This window comes from Passer montanus, unplaced genomic scaffold (assembly GCF_014805655.1).
Source record: "Passer montanus isolate IOZ18808 unplaced genomic scaffold, ASM1480565v1 scaffold65, whole genome shotgun sequence".
Taxonomy (NCBI): Eukaryota; Metazoa; Chordata; class Aves; order Passeriformes; family Passeridae; genus Passer; species Passer montanus.
Window position 1 is genome coordinate 2573270 of NW_024371593.1, and position 12663 is coordinate 2585932.

Genomic DNA, 12663 nt, shown 5'->3' on the forward strand with positions numbered 1-12663 from the left:
ACTGATCGTCTTTAATTTCAGTATTACATTTCACTTCCTAATGAATACACACCTCAGCAGAAGAAATTACAGACAATTCTTTGGGGTAAGATAGTTGGTCTTCATGGCCTGGAAGGATTATTAATTAGTCTGCCTGGTCCTGATGTGTACACATATAAATTTGGTGCTCAAGAATGAACCAGCTCTGGCTGCTGGAAGACTGAGTCTCTCAGAATGACAGAAACACACACAGGGTGTCAGTGACCACTGGAGACCACCTGGTTCAACCCCTTCCTAAAAGCTGTACAGAGCTGTGCCCAGTCACCTTAGGAGCATCTCCAAGGATGAAGATGGACAGTCACCCACAGACTCACTGGATACCTTTTTCCAACACTTGACTATATTAATGATAAAAAATAACAAAAATATTCCACATCTCTAATTGGAATTTCCTTTGGTTCTAACCTATGCCTGTTATCTCTTGTACCATCCCTGTGAATCCTTCCAAAAGTTCTTTTTTCCTTATATTGAACTAGAAGGAGTTGAAGATATGAAAATATATACTCCCTGCTGTAATTTCTTAAGACAGAACAAACCCAGCTCTCTCAGTCTTTCCTTGCACATCACGTGCCCCACAATCATCACAGTGGCTCCCCACTGGATCCCTTCCCTTCTGGTATTCATTTGTCTCTCCTACTGGGGAGCTTTAAATTGGGTTAAGCACTTTAGATGTAGCTTGTTCTTATTCTGAGAGAAGGTGTCATTGCTTCTCTACGTCAAGAAATGTAAAGGAATGTGGGACTTGGTATAGCCCAGAAAGACCCAATTACTACATTTATCATTTTATTCTGATTTGAGACAAAGGTATATTTGAAAGATCTCTGCTTGATTTTTAGATTGTAATTTGATGTGAACAGAAATACTGTCAAAGGTAACCTCACATCCTGCACATATCCTTCCCTTCTCATCCTATATTTAATATTGAGGGTGTAAATAGTATCTGTCCTTTTTGAATAAATTATGTCAAACCTTTCCCTCCTGTCATGGACAGAAATTGAGCTCTATCACTGCTGAAACCAGGACACCTAGAAATTTGCAGACCTCCATTTTAAAGTCAGAAGAAGTTAATGTATTTTATAGGAGCCACACTTTACTGTGCTGCTGAAAATTTAAAGTTTTCCTCAAATTTAATATGCTTTGTAATTTTTCTGTCATTTTATAATGGGTTATATTATTTATATTTAAATATTATTTAATGGATTGAGTGAAGATATCTCATTACTATGGTTGGCACTGTTAAAATCTTTTATCTTCCTGCAGAAGTGCAGCATCTCCATGCCCAACCTAATTATGACAACAGAAGCATCAACAAACTTTGATGCATTAGTCGAGCATCAAAAAGGGCAACACTGTCAGAGGTTCTGAATGCTATAAACTACTGACAAATTTACTGCATATTACACACTTCGGAAAAATTCAAGCCAGCTAAAAAAAAAATCTGAACCAATGCCACAATTGCCACTGAGATACTGAAAGAAAGAACTCCAGGTACTGGAGAACCACCCACTCTTTATATAGGTCCTGTATTTTGCCATTGTTGGATCTGGCTTTGTAAGCAGAGCAATATGAAGTTCATCCTCGAGCATTTTCAGACTTCCCAGAATAGCTTTTTAATAACATATTGGTACTTGACTTTTACAGAAGAAAAACTCATATGGTACAGATTTTGTCAGCACTCAAAAAAACCCCAATGAAACTTCCACTTTTGAAAGTAAAAGTGTTCAATCAGTATCAGTAGTTCTCACAAGAAGTTTGATTTATCATAATTCCCTGAAGGCATCTTGAGCTGATATATTAATAGGGACTAGGAACATTACAAAAGATTCTCTTCTTTCCTTTTTAAATTTCCTTTGATTTTCTTTTCCAAGGTACTGAGCAAGGAGAGGAGAACAAAAGAGAAAGTGCAGTGGGAATTGCACTTAGAAGTGCCTTCCTCTGCAGCGTCGAAGACTTGTACAGAAAAAGACAAAACATTGAACAAGAAATGACAGGACAGTGCCCAGACCTCAACAATAACTGGAATTACAGTCAACAAGATCCCAGTGTATTAATCCCCTACATGAACTTCAGAGCCAAAGGGAAAGGGCAGTTTGTTTCCACCAATTTCCATCACAGTGGATTCTGATTACACATCCCAGTACCAAAGGTTTTGCTGACACTTGGTCTGAACACTCCTTTTATTAGTTCCATGCACTTGCTCCTACTTACCACTCTTTGCAGCACCACAAATGCTTCCTTTCTGTCCACAGCATTTATACTCCTTGAATACTGGAGGATTTATGGTCCCATCTGAGCCCTCTCTCCCCCACGTTGTGCATATTTAGCTCTTTAAGTACTTCCTTGGAAGTAAATCTCTTTAGTCTCACAATCATTTTTTTCAGCATAAAAATGATAAGTTTGCTCATAAACTGTAAAAAGGCAGTAATGTATATGAGCAAACTCACGAACAGAAACTCCATTATGTAAACGTCATGTATCCAAATTTGGTTCATCAGCTATTATTCTCTGGAAGCCTTAATGGCTAATTCATTCTGATTGTGACAAAGCCTTTCATGCCTTATGCCTGCTGGATATATAGTACAGCTCTGTTTATGTTTGGACTATATACTTTACGAATGTGCAAAAACTCCTGCTGATCAATAAAGCTCAAAGAAATCTGCAGTAATTATTTCTGGGAAAATATACAACATATGCAGCCTTAACACATTAACAGTGTTTCATTTTAGTCTCATTACTGCTTTCAGTTGGAATCGTTCAGTCTTACTGCATTAGTGAGAGTTGAGAGACCTGATATTCCCATACTATGCATCAAAGGATTTTAAGTGGTATTTTATGACATCTCTAGTATCTTTTCATTTTCCACAAAAACTGACTCAAAATCAATGAAGTGTCATCAAATAGCAGCAAGGTATCACTCTCCTGTCACAACAGAGGGTGGTGTAGGCCCTTTAGCAGATCACAGATTCCTCAGCACTAATAAAGGTCTCACTGGCCTTTGACTTTTATAAGGGTTGTTTCATTACTTCTGCAAACATAATGCAAAGGTGTGACGTGAACTGGTGTGATTTTACACCAGTCAGGAGACAAACTCATCTTACTTGTGAAGTATGAGTGGATGAGGAAAAAAATAAAACATCAGAGTAGCTCTTTCAAGTCCCCATGCCACTCCACTCATGAGAAAGCACCTGCTTGAGTCCATCTAACACAGGTAAGGGATACAACTAAAAGGCTCTGGCTTGGGTTTAATCCAACCTACTCCATCTATGTTCTTATTTCTAGGAGTGTCAAAACAGTGCCTAGAAACTGTGATGTATGTGTAAGTGAAGGAGATGGTGAGAAGAAGATGGACAAGGAGAAAATAAGGGACAAGGTAGAGGATTTTGTCTGTATTTAAATTCTACTGCTGGTTTTACCCCCAGTTTAGGGTTCTCAAATGTGCTACACAGAAGCAGCTGCACCAAATGCACGTATGTTAGTCTTGCAGTAGCTTAAAAAATGAAGAAGCAGGCAGTGTGGCCTATCTAATTCTGCTTTTTAGCTGGTAATACTGAGGGTCTGAAATATCTGTAACATCAAATCAACTCTGGCTGTATCTTGTGTGGCATCAGTGATTTACACAGACTAGCTTCCATTTCTTTACCTCCCGAGTTACATTTTTCTGAGGTTCAGGTAATTTTACTCCTTATAGAGAAAGAAGTCAATGTTGCTCTTCATTTTAGGTTGCATTACTAAGGCGGGTAAAAATAACAAAAGAATGATTTGGAATAAAAGCACACATGCTGCTTTACTAAGCCTATTGTGTTCTATCCAAGGAGATAATCTTATTATTAGGAAGAAAAAAAATAGCAAATGTTATGCTCAAAAGTGACATGAATGTCTGGGCTGGCAAGGAGCACACAGGTTACCTGTCATTTACTTTCAAAATGGGACTAATTCTCTTGTCTTTCAGCTCTTGCAGGTGATCCTATGTCTGGATCTGGAAATGGCTCAGAGCCAGGCTTCTTTTGAAGAACCTCTGGCACATGAGAGTTGTTTGAATGCTGAGACAAAAGATGGGAGAAGGGACACTTTGTAGGTGACAGGAGAACTTGAGCCTGCACAGACTGTCAGAGAAGCTGATATTACTAGCAGACTTTAACCAACAAGGAGTTAGGAACTCAAACACTGATGGCCATTTAAATAAACAGATTAATCCTTCAGCTGATCTGAATTAGTACAGCTCCCCTGACTCCTGCAGTTTGGTGCTGCCACACTCTGTGATGACCATAAAGCAATGTCTTGGCACTACAAAAAGAAATGGGGACATTGGGGAAATGTGCTTCCTTGACCTAAGAGGCTCCCCAGGGAAGGGGCTCTCCAAGCCAGTCGGAGTGTCTGGATGACACTCTTAGCTGTATGGTGTAGTTTAGTTCGGTAGTCCTGCAAGGAGCAGGTAGAAGGACTCAATGATTCTTATGGGTCCCTTCCAACTCAATACTGTGTGATTCTGTAACTCAAAGCTCATCAGGCATTACTGGTATTGCACAGTCTGTATCACAAAATTAAATATACTCTATGAGGTAAGCCCTTCCTACACATTGACCCTAGGATCAAGTCTAAAACCAGGAGAGAAGGAAACTTCATTCTTTCTCTCCTCAGTTCCCAGATCCTTTGATTAAGTGCTCCCAGAACTGAAGAAAAGAAGGGAGGAAAGGGAGGACTCAGACAGGCTCCATCCCCTCACAAGTTTCAGTACCAGCCAAATGGAAGAACCTAAAAACTGAAAGACAAGGAGGAGCAGATTCTTCACAACAGAGACAACCAAACCAGGGGAGATTGGTGCTCAGTACTTGCAGTCCAAGCAGGCAGCAAGCTGGAATTTCACATGCAACACAGCACTACACAGAGGAGTGATATACATCATGTGTAACACTCTCAGGCTGTATGTATGGCATCTGTCATGTCTCTGCATTACTTGCTTGCTGCTGTGACTGCAGCCAGCGTTTCCCTGATTTTGCTAGCTTGATTGCTAAAACACCAGCTCATGTGCTAAACAGGAATGAGAATCTACTGCTGGATCTGTAGCATTAAATTACTGAGATGAAGTCATTTACAGGCTGTTTCTTCTTCATTTAGTTGCTTTGAAATAAATTCCCTGTCACCAATGAAGTTTTAACTGTCAGCTCTCTGGATCCAGTGACACTGTTGAAAACAGTGGGGTTTTTTAGTTTCCTTTTCTTCCTACTCATTAACTTCTTCCTTATTTTCTTTATGGCTGTTTCATTTACAGATAAGCTGGCTGTAGTTCAGAAAACTCTCAACAGCACAGTACAAAACACCATGGGCACTCATTTTCCCCTTGGACTATTCCATAAATGAGAATCTTTTGATATCTGGATAGTCACACAGCTTCAGTGCATTCCACAGCTGGTCCTGACCTAATATCAAGTTTTATTTTTCATTTTATTCATCCCAGCAGCTGTGATGAACTACTTGCTTATTAACACAAAGTTATCATTTCAATTAAACTGAACACACAGATCTGCCTGTTAATGATTATTTTCCTTCCCCTTCTCATTAACCATTGTTTCAGCTTTTCAACAATAAAAACCAGGGTTATCCACAAATCAGGATATATCAGAATAAAGGGAAGTGGGTGTATCTAAGCCATTTTGTTAATCTTCTTAATTAACACAATTTTGTTAATGCTTGATGTTATGGAACATACCCAACTTTGGTGCTTTGTAAGAAGGCAGCTGGCTTCAGATAATCAGGGAGAAATCAGCATTTGTCTGTTTCAAGCCTTTTCCCCCTTCTAATTTATTCTTGTGTAGGTCATACGTGGAGAAGGATCCCCTCATCCTCTACCTCTTTTGACTAGATTATTTGCCATGCTGCATCCCAGCCAGAGCAGGAGAATGTGTTCTTGGAACCAAATCATTGGAGGGAAAAAAAGTGCCACAAAATCTGAGGGTGAAATAAAGAACTACATATGAATCTTATCTCCTGTTAGGACACAGGTTATTATTTAAGTTTCAATTGTCTGGAAATGTTGTATCTAATACATGTGTGCTGTAACAACCAAATAGAGATGAAAATCTTTCCTTCACACAGGACCTCATACTGGTTTTTACAAGTATTCCTATTATTTCCTGGACCAAAAGTAAGTCCCTATTTGCAAAAACATACGCACTAGACCATGTTCACAGATCCTTTCCAGCAGCTTCCCTAACTGTTCTGTTTCACATCTAACTGAAGGCAGTGGTGCAATTAGGCTGATCAGCTCAGCTGGGACAGCCTACAGTGTTGCCCACGGAAAACAGCTAAGTCTGCCAATTATAATTTTCAACAAAACAAAAAATTGAGAAATAATTTTGTTTTGGGAGATTTAATTTTCATTTGGACACAATACATATAATAAAAGAAATCAGAATTACCATTACTATTATGGAAACATGGACTAAATGCTTTTTAAAGGTCACTGAAGCACACAGGATGGCTTCATACATTCTGATGTAATCACAAAAAGATGATGAAGGCACTGAGTTGAGATTTAGATAATTTGGGTTTGCTCCATGGCTCTCTCACAATCTCCCAGTGCAACCCAGGCAAGGCACTTAGTTTCACTTTGCTGCAGCTCCCTGTCTAACGAGAATAATAATATTTTCCATTTGTCTTATCTAATTAGACGGTAAGCTCCACTGGTCAGGTTCCTCTGCTTACCAGGAGCTTTATACAGAATGAACATCCTCATGGGCTGCCTGCAGGGGATACTGTAATACAGGTAATAAATTATATAACCCATGATGATTTAAAGTCTGGCACTGAGACTTTTAACCTTGACTATCCATGGAATAATGAATGACCTTTTTCAGGGCAAGCATACAAATATAGATACCTGCTAAACACGTCCAAAAGGCAGAGAATTCAGGCAATTTAGCTCTTCAAATACAGATCTTAAGCAATTAACCTAAAAGATAATGTTTACACAGACCCTTAAGGATCAGCTGGGTCAACATCTGAGCATTGAAGTACTTAATCAGGTATAAATCTCTTTAGCATAGAGAAATGGTCTGTTCAGGTGTACCTACAGCACCTGCCTGAAGTCAGCACTATGATCAAGCCACCACAACTGATTTTGTCTTTGAGTGGCAGAGCAAAGTGGTGCCTCAGCTCCTGCAAGGACCTGCCTTCAGCAGGAAAGCACAGTGCAGTGGGGTTAAGAGCACACAAGCCAAACATTTTGTTAAAATTCACAAAGATGATGCATATGGCTAACAGCCTGATGCATATCAGAACTGTATGCCAATTCCAAAGGGAACACCATCAAAGATGGATTCCTAATTTCATATCAAGATAATCACATAGAGATTTGCAGTACAGCTACATGATCCAGCAATGCAGGACGAAATACCTATGAAAAAACATCAATGGAAGTCCCTAAATTAACCTCCTCAAGTCAGACTCCTGGATTATTATCTCTGTCACTGGTTCAGGACACTGACACAACCCATCAGAACAAAGTTGCCATTTTCTAACTACAGCTGAGTTTGTAGCAGAGGGACCTCAGTCATACAGTCTTGAGCAACAGTACTTGCAGAAATGTTAAGCAAGTCTTACTGAAGCAGGAAAGCACTGTTTGCCTACTTCATTCAACAATTTGCATCTATATTCAGATGTAAGATTATATATACCAGGTTGCATACTTATCTCAAGAATGCCTGTTGCTTTGATTTCCCTAGGGAAATCTAATAATGGAAAAGTTTCTCTTCTTTCATATTGTAGCTGGAGCAAATAAGAATCAGTGCAAATACCCATTCTTTGTTCACTGACATCTTAGAATGACAGCTGTAAAACTCACCCTTATCTATGTATTTTTGCAGAATGCATAGAATGGTTGATGTTCCCTTTTATTTTTTTTTCTTTACACTCTTAGATTTTCATATTATTCTATTCCTCTGAATGCAGAGAAATAGGAATAGGCCTGTTTCTTAAGAGACTAAGGAAGCACTGACTTTACATTTTCCTGACTATACATTGCTACTAGGTAAAGAATATCTGCAGTGGACACCAGGTAATTCCTTTCAAGTTAGTAAATCTTGAAGCTTTAGACTACCTAAACTCAATTCAGAGCCTTAATGTGGGTCCTCCAGAATACTGCACACAGCTGTGCTAAAATCTCATTTACAAACTGAAATTTCATATCTGCAGTGAACACCAGGTAATTCCTTTCTAGTCAGTAAATCTTGAAGCTTTAGACTATCTAAACTCTCAATTCAGAGACTTAATGTGGATCCTCCAGAATACTGCACACAGCTGTGCTAAAATCTCATTTACAAACTGAAATTTACTTCTGCTTTTGATCTCCTTTTCCCACTTGTCCTCTACTTCTCAAACCACTTGGTCTGTTCTCCCTTCTTTCAAAAGTCATTGGCAAATGCCAGAATTAAGTAATTACTAACATTCACATCTAACACCACAGCAGCCTAATACCAACGAGCTTACAGGTGTGCTCTGACAAACCAATACAAATGCCATACGTGCAGAACACAAAGATACATGATCAGAGTCTCATCTGCTCTGCATCTTAAGTGTATGAAATGTAAACAGGCTGAAATGTCTCTATGATACTGCTCACTTTTCATTCACTCAATCAAACTCTGTGGGAAATCTCATCCCTTGTTACATCATCAAACAGTAGCACTACTCCTAAGGCAACACCTTCCACAAATATCCTGTGTCTACCATCACATAAACTTCTGCTCCTCCAATGCAGGTGGGCTGAGCTTCCCCCCAACTCATTTTAGGATCCCCAGAGTGCTCCATGCCTCCTGCAGTATCTCAAATGTCTTCCTCCAAACTGCACATCCCAATAACAGCAGCATGTGCCCTCAGCTAGTAACTACCACAGGCTTTCCTCCTTCCTCTGCTTTTAGGAAGCAGAGCAAGAAGTGCTCCTGCTGTATGGGAAATTTGTCTTTCCAGTCCTTGCAAATCAGACTCCCAACAACCCTACATGAGGATGAGGTGCACTATGGGATATATGAGTAAGCTGAGGTCCAAATTAGGAGGTGCACTATATATATATGGATATATGAGTAAGCTGAGGTCCAAATTACTCTTGGTTAAACCAGGCATGACCATGAAGTTTGTGGGTTTAAAATGCCACAAGTGTCTTCAAGGAGATCGTAAGGATGTGATTTCAGAGTAGGTTGCAACAGGAATACAGTACAAGCAAAGCATTCCCATCATCTTTACTACCGTCTGTGGTCATACTTAATATCCCAGGCTGTGTGGAGCCAAGGAAAAGGGGAGGTTAGTGAAAACTGCTACTCACTCAGAGATACACAGCAATGCTTTGATCAATGGAGTGATGCCTGGTCTCACGTATGCAGGATATAACAAAAGTATCTGCCAACCCACCATGATAACATCCCTAGCTATTCCCCCAGCTTGGTTTTTTCCACTTTCACTTTTTTTTGTTCACTCCAAGCCTCACTTCATCAGACTGTTGTACAGAGACTGCTGAAACACACAACGTATGCAACATTCTAGCTTCTACTTCTTGCTTTCCTTTTCTTTGCATTTCCATTAATAACTTTTCCATGCTTTTAAGCCCACAACATATCTGTTACAACTGCCTGAAAACCTTGTTAACTCCTGTCTGTCCCAGTTCCCTAAGTTTGTTCAGTGCTCTGAGTAAATCTGGTCTAGTGAAAGGTGTCAGAGGAGTTGGAATTAGATGATGTTTAAGGTCCTTTCCAGCTCAAACCATTCTGGGATTCTAGTGCTGGGGCTCCACAAATATCAGGAGGTGAGGGCAAATTACCCAAATGCATTATCTAGGGACTAGTGCAACACAACCAAACAGCCTCCATCTTCCCCTCTTAAACACCTGTGCAAACAGACTTCAGTTGCTCCATTTCTACTTTCAAAGCTCCTCTTTCAAATGGAATAAAACATTACAAGAAGTTAGCTAAAGCAAATGCTTCACAGGAAGATACGGCAGCAGCATCACACACAAGCTAGACAACTCACTCCATGAGTGGCTGTCACACTTGTGGCAATGCCTTCTGGAGACATAAATTCAGTTCCAAAAGCAACCTTAGCTACTACCAGGAGCAAGGCCAGATGTTAAGTGGCAGCCAGGGAGATGTTGAAAGGAGTGTAAGGACTTGATCCAGGAGCAATTGTTAAACACTGTGTGTGTCACAGACACACAAAGCTGGGAACACTTAGGAGCTTTCTCTTTACAATCTAGATGGTAAATCCTATTGCCAGCCAGCTGCAACAAAACAATCGTCTTTAAAAAGCAGACAGGGCATTTTCAGGGCTGTTTAAAAACCCAGAGATATTCAGGGAAGACATAGTTTTCATTGTGGCAGAACACTGTGTTGGGAACACCTGTGGAATAAGAAAAAAATGAAGGAATGTAGCAACCACACACCCTAAGAGCAGCCCTGGTTTGATATTCAGCAATTTCTTGAATGAAAGAATTTGTTTTGCTATCTGTGTTACATAGAAAAATAGGAATACAAACCCAAATGTCCCAGATCTAAACTTGAAAGTAGGTGAAATAGAATCAGAAATCTGGGGCAAGGAAGACTAAGGACAAATCTGCATGATAAGGCTTATGATCCCAGAAACAGCAGGTGCTACCACCATCCATTTCTCTTCCAAAGACATAGGCACAACAAAAACAACTCAGAAGAGCTCAAAAATCTCCCTGGTACTTACTGACAGTGAGAAAGTACCAATGCAATGCAATGTGGAAAGTTACTCTAGACTGAATAAAAACTGAATTCAATGTGGACTAATGAAATTGTATTTCAACCCTCTACAGTTGAGCTTATTCAGAATTAAAGTAGCTATAATCAGCTCTAACATAACTCAATTTTGAAGAAAATTGAGTAAAATAGAGGCCACACTGAATAGCTACAGTACAGAAAGGTAAGGACAGGCAGACAGAGTGAAATGTGGGTACCAAATCAGATCAAGCTTCCCGTTCTCCTGTGCAGAGAGCTCCTAAATGAATTTGGATTCCTTTGCATTACTTAACTGGATCCATCAAGTCCAGTCCTTACGTCAGGCACTGAGGGACACTGGGTTCTTCTGAGAGCTGTGCAGTGTGAGCAGGAGCAGTACCTGCAAGTGTTTCCATCTCCCATGGATGCCCAGCTGGGGGGGCTGAAAGCATTCACCCTACGTGGGCAATGATGGCTGAACAAGGGAGTCTCTGCCCTTGCCAAAAGAACAGGTGAAGGACAAAGAACCACAAGAGATAAAAGCCTTAAACTCTTCCAGTACTGAGGACTGCCTGCCAGATCCTGACCTGATCCTGACACACAAGCAGGCACTGCTCACTGCTGTCACACCCAGGCTAGGCTTGCAGGAAAGCACAAAGTAGGTGATTAATTTTGCACATACAAGCTATACCATTAGACTTTGCACCCTGTGGGCTCCTGCTGTATTGGCATTGAAGCTGTAATCCATTACATCTGTCTGGGCACACACTTCCTCCACAAAGTGTGTATTTATAGGACTGTTAAAAATGTCAAGGACTTTCAGCTTCAGATACTGACTTCAGCCTTCCCAGTTTAGATTTGCACTCACATAACTGCCTTAATTTCCATTTATATTGTTCCTTTTAGTTTCAAGCCACATACATAGCCTTTACTAGCCTAGACTGACTACTTCTGCCTAAAAATCAGCAGAAACAACTGATTAAGGCAAGGGCCTGGAAAAAGTCCACTATTGAGGACTCAGTCACTTAAGAGATTTGGGGGCTTGTGTGCCTTAACTCATTCTGTAGTTGCCAGGGAAAAAAATTAATATGTGAAGCACAATAAGGAACAGCCTTTTACAGAGGCAACACCACATGACCAGCTGAACCACAGCTCCTCTCCACTCTGAGGTTTGCCAAACCCCATGGTGAAGTCCTAGATTTAAGCAGCAAGATCACCTCACTTCCTGTTCCTCATCTGAACAGGATGCAAAATACACACTAACACCAACTACAGAAGGTATTCACTGCTCCTGAATTTCACTTTTGAGTGGCATCAAATTGCATTTTGATAAAATACACCAGGGATGTGGCTCAAGCTTCTGTGAAATCATGGACAGCTGGCACCTTATTAATCTTTGATTTCACAGCAGTCTCCTTGTGCTGGCACCTTTGCTTCCTGAAATCTCAAGCTTTTGGACAGTTAATGGCTGGAAAAACCAGCATTGTCAAACCTGAAGGTCTTAATTGTCAATTTAAACCAAAATCAACCTGTTTCCTGCCTGCATTGATGTTTCTGCCCAGGACTTCAGATAATCAGTGCCACTAGGGCAAACATTTGGAGTGGATTGCTATCAAACCTGAGTGAAAAAGAATTTAAAGATACACTAAGAAAGACGTCTCCACAAAACCCTTCCTCTTCTCTGAAGAGTTCAAGGAAACCTCCACCATCACTAACAATTCCCCCCCTGCAGGTCTCATCCTCCATGGACAGCGTGGTCAGGAATGACCTGCAGCTCCTCGGAGCGAGTATCAAAGCCCATTTCACACACCATTCATGTCTCATCCGTGTCAAGTGGGCAGCTTCTGCTGAGATGCAGGTCACTGCAGCATGCATTGCAATAGCACCAGCATCACAAGAC

The 12663-nt window shown here is 40.4% G+C and overlaps 1 protein-coding gene across 7 annotated transcripts in view; it reads right to left on the reverse strand.

The window, feature by feature from the left end:
- TSPAN4 (tetraspanin 4) overlaps window positions 1-12663 on the reverse strand; it is a 421577-nt gene that overhangs the window by 55587 nt on the left and 353327 nt on the right. The gene's annotated exons all lie outside the window — the stretch shown is intronic.